Source organism: Apteryx mantelli, chromosome 2 (genome assembly GCF_036417845.1).
Source record: "Apteryx mantelli isolate bAptMan1 chromosome 2, bAptMan1.hap1, whole genome shotgun sequence".
Classification (NCBI taxonomy): domain Eukaryota; kingdom Metazoa; phylum Chordata; class Aves; order Apterygiformes; family Apterygidae; genus Apteryx; species Apteryx mantelli.
In genome coordinates, this window is record NC_089979.1 from 149,604,705 (window position 1) to 149,617,105 (window position 12,401).

Sequence of the window (12,401 nt, forward strand, 5' to 3'; positions counted from 1 at the left end):
AAAGGCACTGCTTATGCACTGCATATTATTTTTCTCAGTACTCCTAGTTATATTCTTACTCTTGGTCCAAGAAGTGCACGTGCATTTCCCCACAGCAGTGCTCTGGGGGTTTCCCATGGAGAGCTGCCCGCTCGCCGGCTGCTCGCACAGCCCTGCCCTGCTGTCCTCGCCCACCCAAGCAAAGCCGTCGTGCATCTGGGGCACGCTCACCGACGAGCGGAAAAAGGTCGTCTTGTTCCCAAATAAGTCTGCTGCTATGATAGTTTTTATACGCCCTCTGACTGCTATAGTCTTATCAGGAAAAACCCTTGGCCCAGTACCTCATAGAAGGCTACAGCCCAAATTTTGCTGCTATTCCTCCAAAAAATGTATATTTTTTTGATAATTACATGGGAGATTTCTTTCTTATTTTAAAAATTACCTTAAAAACAATAATTAGGAAGCCGTTGTTATTATTTTCTCCACAGGGAATAAAGAACCTAAGATGTGATTTGCTTTTTATCACTTACAGCATTAAAATGGCTATAAATGAATTCAAATGTAATTTTCTTGAGAAAATAATTTCTCTGTTATACAGACCTTATTTGCTGTACTTCTCAGAGCCTGTTTTACCTGTGTAATTTGAAATTGTTTAGAAAAATATCCACCTTTTTTCATTTTGCAAATCCCACTTCTACCTTTTTCTAATTCTCAGCCTCCGTGACTACTTTTTCTACTATTATTCATTCCTACAAGTAATTGGAAAAGGCTTATATCTTCAGACTATCTGTCTATAACTTTCCAAAAACCTGTTTGCACATATACAGTGTATTCCTTTAACTACATGGCTTCACTTAAAGCAGTACAATCTCTTGGTAGCTATGCAGGTATATGATTATTCTGTTACTACATTGTGTATCTCTTCCCTGAAATGGAGACAGAATAATGTATACTAATGTGTAGAGTGTAGTAGTGTGCGTGTGGTGTATGTATAGTGTATTAGTGTATACTAACACCTTTATGTGAGTAAAACTGCATCTGCAGTAAATGTTTTACCAGTATAACTACCTTGGTAAAATAAAATTACACCTCTACTTAATCATAATGAAATAAAAACAGGGTGTAGAAGACCAAGATGCACTGGTTGTTCCTTTATTACAGTATGTTTCCAGCTGCAACAGAATTTAACTATCACATTTTCCCATATGTGTTCTTTTATTTTTTTCCATCATGTCAAGGATTTATTATTTCTAAATGCAATCACAACATCAGTTATAATGGGAACATTTTTAACTTTGCCCTGTGTTCTGTATAGACAAACCTATATAAGTCAAATAGTGGGCTTTCAAAAATGAGCTTATCTCTAAAGTTAAACAAGGTGTGGCAACACTGACATAGGTTGCCTGAATCAAGAAAATATGTTGTTTTCCCAGCCCCTGATAATGGTCCTCATTCTATAATGTGAAGAAAGTTTAATATCTATTTACGTATTTTTAGCACTGTCATATACTTTGTTTTCAATGAACATGTTATATTTAGAAGTTGCTCAAAATGTGGAGCATGTGTTAAATTTCTTTTGCGTAATTTGTCAAGACTAATTTGATTTGAGCCCAATGCCTTTTTTTCCCCATCTGTTTGGAAAAGTGCAGTTGTAGAGACATCAGTCATGTAACACTTTCTGTGAAACAGCTTTACTGACAGTTGGGAGTTGTCAGTAACCATGTGGATTTCAAGCTCTCAGTCTGGCTGGGAAGGAAAAAAACCCTCTGACACATAATTTCCACAGAGCCGTAGAATTTAAAGCCGGAAGGAACCAGAGTGATCATCTAAGTGACCTCCCGCTTAACTGAACCTATAGTATTTCCACGACATAAGTCATGTTTCAAGCCCAAGAGCTGCAGAAAACACTGGCTTTTAGAATAAACATACACTTTTAATTTAAAAGCGTTCACGCAGTGCAGTCAGGGTAATTTATTTCAATAGTTAATTACCATTTATTCAGTTCATATATATGCTGCATACATAATTGTGTCTTATTTCCTGTTTAAACTGATCTAGCTTCAACTTCCAACCTTCGTGAAAGCCTTATGAGCTGTCAAATCTCTGCTCCTCGTCCAAGCACGCACAGACCCCGGCCTGCTCCAGGCAAGCAGGAGAGGCAGATGCCCATGGCACCAAGTCATCGGAAGCAGCAAAACAGATTCACCTCTGGAAGGCCATGGCTGTCCGTGGCGCCGGCGCAGGAGCCAGCAGCAGAGGCTCGCGAGCCTCCACACGGGCTCAGGGCTCCTGGCTGCGCCTGAGTGTGGGAGGTGGAGGAAGACTCCCTGAGGTGGTCCTAAAAGCTATCTTGTTTCCCGTTAGGAAGCAGCAACATCCAGCCTTGCCCCTATGCTGCTGAGAAATTTGGAATCGTCTCTCTCAGAAACAATGAAGAAATCACCATTAAATTAACCTTTGAAAAGCTAACACACTGAGATGCTTCAGTCTCTCGCAATAAGACATTTTCCGTCCTATAGGACTCCTTGGGGTTCATTCGTATTCTCCTCTGGACATGGCCATCAGAATGGCTCATGAGGGCTGATGTCAGAGGTGATGCAACCCACCATGTCTTACTTGCCATTTCCTTCTGTCTGTGCGGGTGTGCACAAATCTTTATATATTAGCTCCTTTTCTGACAGCAATGTGCCCTGCAAATTCAAATTCATTTACTGTGGACTCCCAGTCTTTTTCCCAATCTCTGCTGATCAGCATAGCATCTCTTCTACTGTAAATCTTTAACCTTTGCAAATGTCTGAGCTTGCCTTTGGCTGCCTTGAAAAGCTTTGGGTTTCACTATGCCCATGCACAATGATCAAAGTGACTCTGTGTGTGTGCAGTCTTTCCTTCTCGATATTTACCTCTTCCCCATCTCCGAGTTTTCTGAAAAGTTGCTCAGAAATCATTGTGTAGTTTCTTCCAGAGCAGTATAAAAATATGAAATTCTCCAACCTCTCTGGGCAACCTGTTCCAGGGTTACACTACACTCCTGGTGAAATTTTTTTTCTAATATCCAGACCTCACCTTGTGGCCACTGGCCACCGTTTAAGCCTCTGGCACTAACCAGGAGAGTTTGGCTCTGTCATCCATGTAACCACCCACAGCCTCTCTCACGCTGCTCCAGGCCACTGACCATCTTGGTAACCTTCCACCAGACCTTTTCCAGTTTCTCCACACCCCTCTTGAACTGCCAGATCCAAATCCAGATGCAAAACTGGATAGAGGGGGATAATAACTTCCCTCTGTCTGATGGCCACTGTCCTCCTCCTGTAGGCCAGGACGTGGTTTGCGTTATTCACCATGAGAGCACAGTGGTGATTCATATTTAACCTGGTGTGTGCTGTAAACCCCAGTTCCTTTTCACCAGGACTACTCTTCTGTGATGTGCTTCCCAGCCTGTGCTGATGCATGGGATTATTCTGCTCAAGATGTAAAGTTTGCATTTTTCCTTATTGAACCTCAAGAGGTACCTGTTGGCCTAGTTCCCCTGTTTATTATGGTCCCTCTGCACTGAAGCTTTGACATTTGTCTTGTCAGTCCAGATAGTTGAGTGTCATCAACAAACCTGACTGTGTCACCATCAAGGTTGTTGATGAAGGTGCTGACCAATATGGATCTCAGTACTGACCCCTCGGGTGCTCCTCAGGTTACTGGTCATCTGCCAGACATTGAGCCACTGATCACTGCTCTTGGAGTCTGTTTTTTCTGCCAATTTTTAAACCCCTCTTACAGTCTGTTCTTCCAGTCCATACCTTCTTGGCTTCAAAATGACAGTGCTGTGGGAGATGGTGTCAAAAGCCTTACTATAGTCGAGGTAGATTACATCCAACACTTTCACCTTGTTCAAACATTCAGTCATTCCATCCCAGAATGCAAGCAGGCTGGTCAAGCTCCATTTGCCACCAGTAAATCCATGCTGACTGTCCCAAATATGTTCTCGTCCTTTATGGCCTCAGAAATGGATTCCATGCTCCATGGTCTTTCCAGTGACTGCGATGTTGCTGACCAGCAGATAGTTTCCTGGATTCCTTTCTTGTCATTTTAAAGACAGATGAAGTGTTAGACTTCTTCCAGTCAGCAGGGACTTCCCCAGTCACCACAGTTCTCACGGACAGTAGACAGCAATCTCACAATCACATTGGCCAGCTCCTTCAGGACACTCAGGTGAATCCCACTTGGCCCCATGGATTTGAATACATCCAGCTTCTCTAAGTAGTTTCCGCCCTGTTACTTTCCTACTGTTGTCTGCACCTCTCCTTCCTGAATGATACTAATACACACAAAGGTTGGGAACAGGCTTTGCCTATGAAGACATTGAGCATGTCAGTGTCTTCTATAGCATCCATCACCAAGTTGTCTTCCCCTTTCATCAGCAGACCTACTTTTCCTCTGAACTTCTAGCTGCTTGTAGCGTATCTGTAGAAGCCCTTTTCAGCTTCTTGGGTTTGGACCAGATGATCTCTAGAGGTCCCTTCCAGTCCCAGCTATTCTGTGATCCTTGTTACTATTACTGCCCCTTGCTAGTCTTAGCTCCATCTGGGCTTTGGTTTTTCCGATTTTGTCCTTAAATACTGAAACAATGCTTTCACACCCTTCTCTTCCAGCTTTCCCTTATTTCCACTTATTGTATGCTCCCTTTTGCATTTTGTTTCATCAAGAAGATGCTCACTTTGCCTATCAGGTCTTCTGCTGGAATTCTATCTATCTTCCTATACACAAGGATTGTTTTGTCTGAGCTCTAAGTTCTCTTTAAAAATCATCCAGATCTTCTAGGCATACTTCCACTTCATGGTTGTATCCCAGGGGATTTTATTTAGCAATTCCTTGAGCAAGCTGAAGTCTGCTCTCCTAAGAGAGTTGGGACTCTGGACTTACCTTCCCAGTCTGCTTCTAGATCCTGAATTCAGTTACCTTATGGTCACGCAAAAAGTAAGCCTAAGATGACACTGTGAACACATTCACCACCAGCAGTTCAAGTAGAGCATAACCCCTGGCTGGTCCCTCCAGCATTCACATTAAGAAATTGTCACTAGCGCAGTGTAAGAAGCTCCTGGATTGCCTGCCCAATGCTGTGTTGCCCTTCCAGTAGATGCCTGGGTAGTTGAAATCCTCCATAATGATGAGGGCTTGCAAGCGGGAGACCTCTGCTAGTTGTCTGTAGAAAGCCCCATTCACCATCTCCTCTCAGTCAGGTGCTGTGACAGACTGCCCCATCTCCAGCGTTACTTCCCCCTCTGCTCTTGACCCAGGGGCTCCCAGTGTCTCTGGTTTCATACTGAGCTTTGCACAGTCAGGGAGCTCTTTAACACAGAGCACAGTTTATATCATTCTCATTTGATTCACGGTGATTCATACCGTCTTGAATCATTCTGCCATACCACTCTTGTTTCCCCATCAAGGTGTTGCTGATCTCTGACCTTACAGTCAAATGCCGCTGAATCTAAGAACTCTAATTCCTTTTTGTTCTTATCCAGGCTTTATAGAACTGTAGTAATAATAATAAAATATATTTCTTTATCCTCAAGCTCTGTGGACCTCATCCTCACGGTATTTAGCATGCTCCAAGTCAAGACATTTGCACATGATGACATTGGAAGATAGCTGTATTTGCCATCGATAGCTGTATTTGCACCCCAGCACACTGTGGTTGTGAAGATGGATTGGAGGGGGTTGTGAGCAAACCTTTGCACTAAGGGAAGCACCACACCAACATTAACACCAGGCTGAACAAGCAGAACCCTGTTCTTCATTGGTTAATCCCCCAAAGCCCCAAACAATCACGCAAAGAATAGACTATTTTGAATGAAAGTCACACATTAACTTTATGTTTATATTTTGCTTCCACTACAGTTGAAGGTTTTTTTCCCCTCCCTCTCCCACTCGTTCATTCGACCAGGTTTTATATAAAAGAAGAACAGAAGTGAAGACTGTAATTCTTTTTTTAAAGCAAAAAGCTTGACACAAAACTTTGGCTGTTCCTGTTGCCAGAAGGTAAAGCAGCCTGGCTGTATGGTAGCTCATGGCCTAGTGCCACAACACAAATAATGCTCTTATTAATCTCTCCATGCTTTGTCCTGGCCCCCTCCTACTGGTGTCTGATTTCATGGTGTGGCATAGCCAAAGGTCAGATAAACTACATGATGTCCAGAGTTGCTACTGAAGAAGAAAATTGGAAATGCCTCTCCCAGCATTTCAGCAACAGGGATGGAGAGAAAAATCATTTATTTTACTAAGAACCTGCCTGATTTGCCATGTCTTGTTGCGGTTTCAGTAAAGGAAAGCTCTGGTACACCAGGAATCAGGGGAAGCGACCTAGCCCAGCTCTGTTACAAACGCTTCTGGATCTAGTTGGCTCAGTACATTTTTCAGCAAAATGTTCTCTCTTTAAGTGTTTGAACATTTGCGATAAATGACAGTCCCAGGCTAAAAAAGATGTGGAGCTTTGTCTCTAGCTGAGCTGAGGTCACTGACTGATTCACTAATTACCCTCTTTTCCCCAGATTTGATTCAACACACTGTTCACAAAAAGATAACCAGTCACAAATTAGTCAAGCTGAAGTCTGATGTGCTCCACTACAGGGGTGGTTTTTTTTTTTTTTTGGTTATCGGTTTCAGATGACTGATTACTCTTGTGAAAGTAGCAAGTGGCTCTCGCGAGTAGTTTCTTTTCCTCCATGGCTACCAAAAGTGTTTTTATTCAAATGGGCTGGAACCCATATGCACCGTACTTGAGCACTTGAGAGCAGCTAGCATAGACAGATCAAATATGTATGTTTACTGTAAACTTATACAGCTTTCCTCGCTTTCCTTTGAACCAAGCTGTCTCGTGGTTTCTGATGACTACTGTCTCTGTATCATACGCTCTGGGTAATGCTGACACATATAGGACTTATCTGGAAAAAGAGAGAGGAGCACAAGACAAAAGTCACTTCCTGTACACACAGTCTTGTCTTTTTCTATAAAATGTTGAGGACTTTCAAAGTTCCTTTCAAGAGTGACTCCCTGGATCACGTTTGAATGGTTTCAGGGGCTAGAGAAGCTGTCTGTGGCTGTGTAGATGAGGGACCGCCTAGATTTTCTTTCAGTAAGCTCATTCTTCAGAAGCTTTATAATGTCATGGACGGACATTTCAACTCAAACCTCACATTACGATCTTCAAAAATCACATCTTCTTGCGCTATCACAGGAGGCCCCACTGCTCTGTTCCGGCATGGGGGGTTTCTGCAGCAAGGCTCTCGCTGTCCACGCAGGTACAGAGCTGCTCTCGGCCAGATCTAGAAGTGTTTAATTCCGGTCTTGAGCAGGCATAAGTGATTGCACAACGTACACAACTGGGGCGAGACGGATCCGAGCGGTCTGTGTCAGACTTGGTCTCAGCGGCAGCCCGGACGAGGCAAGGCTTTGCAGCGAGCAGATGTGGGGCTTGTGGGGCCTGCCGGCTGCTCTCGAGGGGACTTTCCCTGAGCTCACTGCCAGGTTTCCCACCCCGCCAGCGTGGCCCGGGGCCCTGGGCCGAGGCGCTGTGGTCCGGGGGGCCGAGGCGCTGTGGGGCCCCACGGCCCACGTGCCTCACCCCATTGCCCATGCAGGGGCCCCGGGAGGTGACAGCCAGGGCCAGCCCCTGCCTTAGCCCCGGCGACCCCTCGTCACAGTGGCCCCGGACACTCTCCCGTCAGCCCTACGGCTGGGTGGTGGCAAACTGCAAACTGTCTCTGGTTAGCTGACCCAGGAGGGTTTACTTCGCGGAGAGTGATTACTGCTGGTCTGCTTCGTTCCTTCCCATTGGTTCTGCCTTATTTTTATGCGGATTAACTGTTCATAATAATGTGAAGTGTTAAGCTGTGGCAGCCAGCTGAGCGCTGTGCAAATCCAAGGAAAACGCGGCCAGTGGCACACGGTGCCTGCGGCTGCGGCAGCAGCCCCAACGAGCGGAGCGTGTGGCCCTCATCCGGCGCGGGCGGCCGGTTCGCACCGAGGCCGGGATGGCAAGCGGGAGGCGTTGGTGCGGAGAGGACGGCCGAGTGCGCGGCCAGCTCCGAAATCAGTGCAAACCGCTCTCAAAAAAGGCCGACTCCTGCTTAGCGTGAGGGAAGGAGGGAGGCACGGAGGGGGACGAGAGCTGGTTTTACTCACAGATGCTGCTGCAGAGAGGGGCACCCACACAGGAATGCAGACCGACAGGCAGAGGTCATTAATAGTGATACATATTATTTTAATGGAGTCATGTTTGGCTTCTCGCTTTTGTCAGCACTCTATTTTTTGCTATTGTTATGGTGTGAATTTGGAATTAATGTGAAGTAGAATAAGAATCTCTCAGCTGGCAAACACAACCAAGACTGAAAATTAAAATTCTATGTAAATCTCACAAGATTAGGGCATAAACTGCAGCAGGAGGTGGAATGGCTGAAGCTTGAAGGTGCTGGAAAGCCTCTCTCCACATTATTCCTGATAATACAAAATCAATTTACATTGAATGCATTTTTTTCAAATAACCATCCACCACGTTATTTGATATTACTAATGAATGCAGGAATTGGATCTTAATATGTTCCATGCAAATATTCTGCAGTGGTTTTATTAGTTCTAAAAATACTTTGTGCAATCACAGTACTTTGTCATTAAAATTGCCAGGTTTTGTGATACAAATATACTGGAATCGTAATTAAAATGCTGCAGTGCTGGCTGCTGCAGCAGCATTTCGTTTTGAAATCCCGGGTCCTTTCCAAGGGCTTTTGAACCACAGTTTTATGAGATCCTACTGCTCTCCCGCCTTGGCCCCCTTTGTATTTATTAAAGTGAGAAATACAGTAGACAATAGAGCACTGTAAGGCAGAGTGGCAATGGTACGCAGGAAAGAATAAGGAAAGTGTCAGTCAGATTCATACATGGCACTGGATTAATACACAATATTCTTCCTCCGGGCTACCTCTTGCTTTCCTGATGTCCCTGAAGAAAAGTCCACAACAGCCAATTAAACAAGTTTCTGCCTCTTAGGATACGGACCAGGTTCAAGGCTGTGAACGTTACAGTCAAAAAACGGGTCTCAGATGTGAGCAAGGTAGCTCACCTCGTGCTTTGGGTAGCTGCCTTGGAAAACAGCCGCCAGCCTCACCCCCCCGGCCGCCCCAGGAGCTCCGGCGGGCCTGCGCTTCCCATGCACCTCAGGCTAAAGGGAAATAGCCATAAGTCAGGCTGGTGGTTTGGGATGCTCCCCCCAGAAATCTCGCAGAAAAAGGCGGGGAGCTAACATTCGCCTCGATAAAACGTGAATGGTCTGAAATCTTAAAGGGCCTGATGACTAGATAAAACCCCCGGCGCCGTAGCGTGCCTACAGCTCACCATCTTTGTGACAGTCTAGATGGCTGCTGAGATTAAAACATTCTGGCAGTAGAACTAGATTGCACAGGAGTTCAGTAAAATGATACAGAGCCCTCTGCTTGTAGGTCACCGGCTTAAATCTGCCTTAAGTTAAGAGTAGGTGGAAGTCACTGCACTTTGACGGTTGCTTGGAGCTCCATCTGCAGCACTGTTGGGGGAAATATCAGTTCTCTTCAGCGCTGAAGTGAGCCGGGAACTCCTCTGGGACACCGGAGAAGTGCTCGGCAGCTCTGCAGAGCGCGGGAACCCTGCTGCCTCCCGGGCAGCCCAAACAGGGGGCTCCTGCTCGGAGCAGGGCTATATAAAGCAAGGGCTATTTTTGACTTGCCAAAAGGTGCTTTTTATCTCTGCAGATTATAGCGAGCCTGAACACGGATGCTTCCCTGAAACTAGGCCTCTCTGCGCAATCTTGGGCAGTCGTGTAGTGCCCTCCCTTTCCCTCCCGTGACTCAGCTTCCTCAGCTCTGCAGTTAGGATAATAGTCTCTGCCTATAGTATCTTTACAAGTTCCAGTTAATGGCTAAGATCAGCAAACACAGTGACAGAAAAGTGCCACATATTGTTAGATTTCCCATCAGGATTCAATAAAAAACTAGGTGAATTGAAACTAAGACACCTTCTCTGAATAGGGCTTTATTTGTATGAAGACTGCTACTGTTATTAAATATTTTGGTGTGCATGTAGGCAAGCAGCATGGGTTCTGGCCCAAATGAAGGTTAAGACCCCTGAAATGAAGACTAATGGAAGAAAAATGGGGAGATGAGTTACAACAGCAGTATTAATATTTTTCAAATCCTTTTCAGCCATGGTTAACGCTTTCATCTACTCTGTCACTGATTAATTTGATCAAACATTGTGAACAAATAACTTGTATTAAAAATCATGCAAGTCCCACCCTTCATGTAGTTTGCTTCAAGCAGGTATTTATTGGATAACATAGTCTCTGACTAGTGAATGTTGACATTTAATTAATATGGAAGCTTACCATTGTGAATATGAAGAAGAGAAAAAGGCCCAAGAAAATCCTGTGATAATGAAAGAGATGACAACTACGTTCTGTTAGTCAGACATTTCTGTTGACATTGAAGGGTCAAATGTAGATATCTGGTGAAGGGCTGCAAATAACACACTGCAGGTCAGGGTTTGCATGTACAAATAGCTTTGTACGGTGCCTGACGTATACCTGCTTGAGCTGTTTGCACTTATATTGGATTGCAATGTTGGATATTTTTGTCATGCCTATATTAGGAAGATGCTTCCAAAATAGGGATATTGGTATAACATACCGATAAAGTGCTATGGCTGTGAAAGTGTGCCCACAGCTATGGAATCACTTCCCACAAATTATACTGGGAAAAAAAGCAAAATTTGGCTAGTAATACTGCATCTACATCAGGGGCTTAGCAATCATGACCTACATACCTATGCCAGCAGAACTCTGTAGCAGCTCATAAGCACTTGTGTGCTGTCTAAATTGTGACGGGTAACATCCACCCACACAAAAAGTGAAGAAACTGAAAGAACTTGGTTGCAATAAAAAGGAAAACACTTTATCATAGAAATCTAGGGGAACCATTTCTCTTGCCATGCACAAAGCAGGAGCGTGAGGTTGTGTGAATTTTCCATTCCATTAACTCCGTAGTTCTTGAGCTTAGATGAAAATAGTTTCAGGGAAAGGATACAGAAAGAGCTATTCTGTGTTGTGCAGTGGTGATATAAGAAGATATGCTAAATTGCCTAGTCACGTTGTTGGTCATAAACCTACAACAATGTCCTGTTCATTCTTTTGCTTACACTACACAAGGAATTGTGTTCTGAATAGTTTATCATAGGTGCAGAGGGATACTATTTTTTCCTGATATTATTGGGCTTTATAACTAAAACCCTATACTTTCCTTTATTTCACACTGAAATTTGACAAAAGAGAGACAGAGTCTTTCTTTTTCTCTATTTCACATTGAGATTTGACAGAGAAGTTTCTACTGAATGGAAACAGATATTCCATTAAAAGTCCACTGTTGCTGTATAGTTTAAATGCTTTTTCAACACCGCAAACTACCTCAAGCCAAACAGCTGGTGTTGACTAAGAACAGTATTTCAGACTGTTACATGCTGTGATTATTACTTCCCAAACAAGAGTTTATACCTCATTTTCAGTGAAGATTAAATTAATTAGGGTGGCAATGTGATATGGGAATAAGGAGACGAGTGAAATTAACAGTTTTCACCTACCCTGAGGTTTGTTTAATTAACTATTTCCATTTGGAAATGTTTTGCTGGGGCTGTATTTTGGCACTAATACTTCTTTTTGAGCAAATGTTATACTTTGCAGGTGATACACAAAACCACAAACTCATCAGAAAGAGTTACTTCCATTTTGACTATATGTGACATACTAAAAGAAAAAAAAATCACATCAAACAGACTTAAAAACACTATCTTCCGTAGCACATACTGAAAATTAGTAGTTTGTTCATAATAAGTAGGAAGAATTGTATAAAGAAATTGTATTGTGTTCCTTGGTTATATGTGACAAAACTCTTTTCTCGTGTTTCAGGAAAATTGTCACATTAGAGAAAGCCATTAATTCCTTTTTTTTCTCATTAAAATATACTGAACATTCTCCTAAATCATCAGTATTATTAGGAATGCTTATCTCTCCAGCTATCAGGGATTATTCATCTATCATCAATAATAAAGTTTAATATTTAAAAATTTAGATCTGCATTCATAATGCACTATTGATATAAAAAAATCTTCACTATTCTTACAGCTGTCTTAGTATTTCATAGTCATTTATAAATGAAATAAAAATGAAAAACATCTGTTTTAGAGCCCCACACTTAAGAATCTGATTCTACAAAAACGTTGGTTGCCCTCACACGCCCTTAATGACCACTTATTGGCAGTAACATAACTAAGGTTTTAATTGATGCTTTAGCCAGGCTTTTGACTTGACAATTGTATTTGTAAAAATTCTAATTATCATGAAACAGTAGAAATTA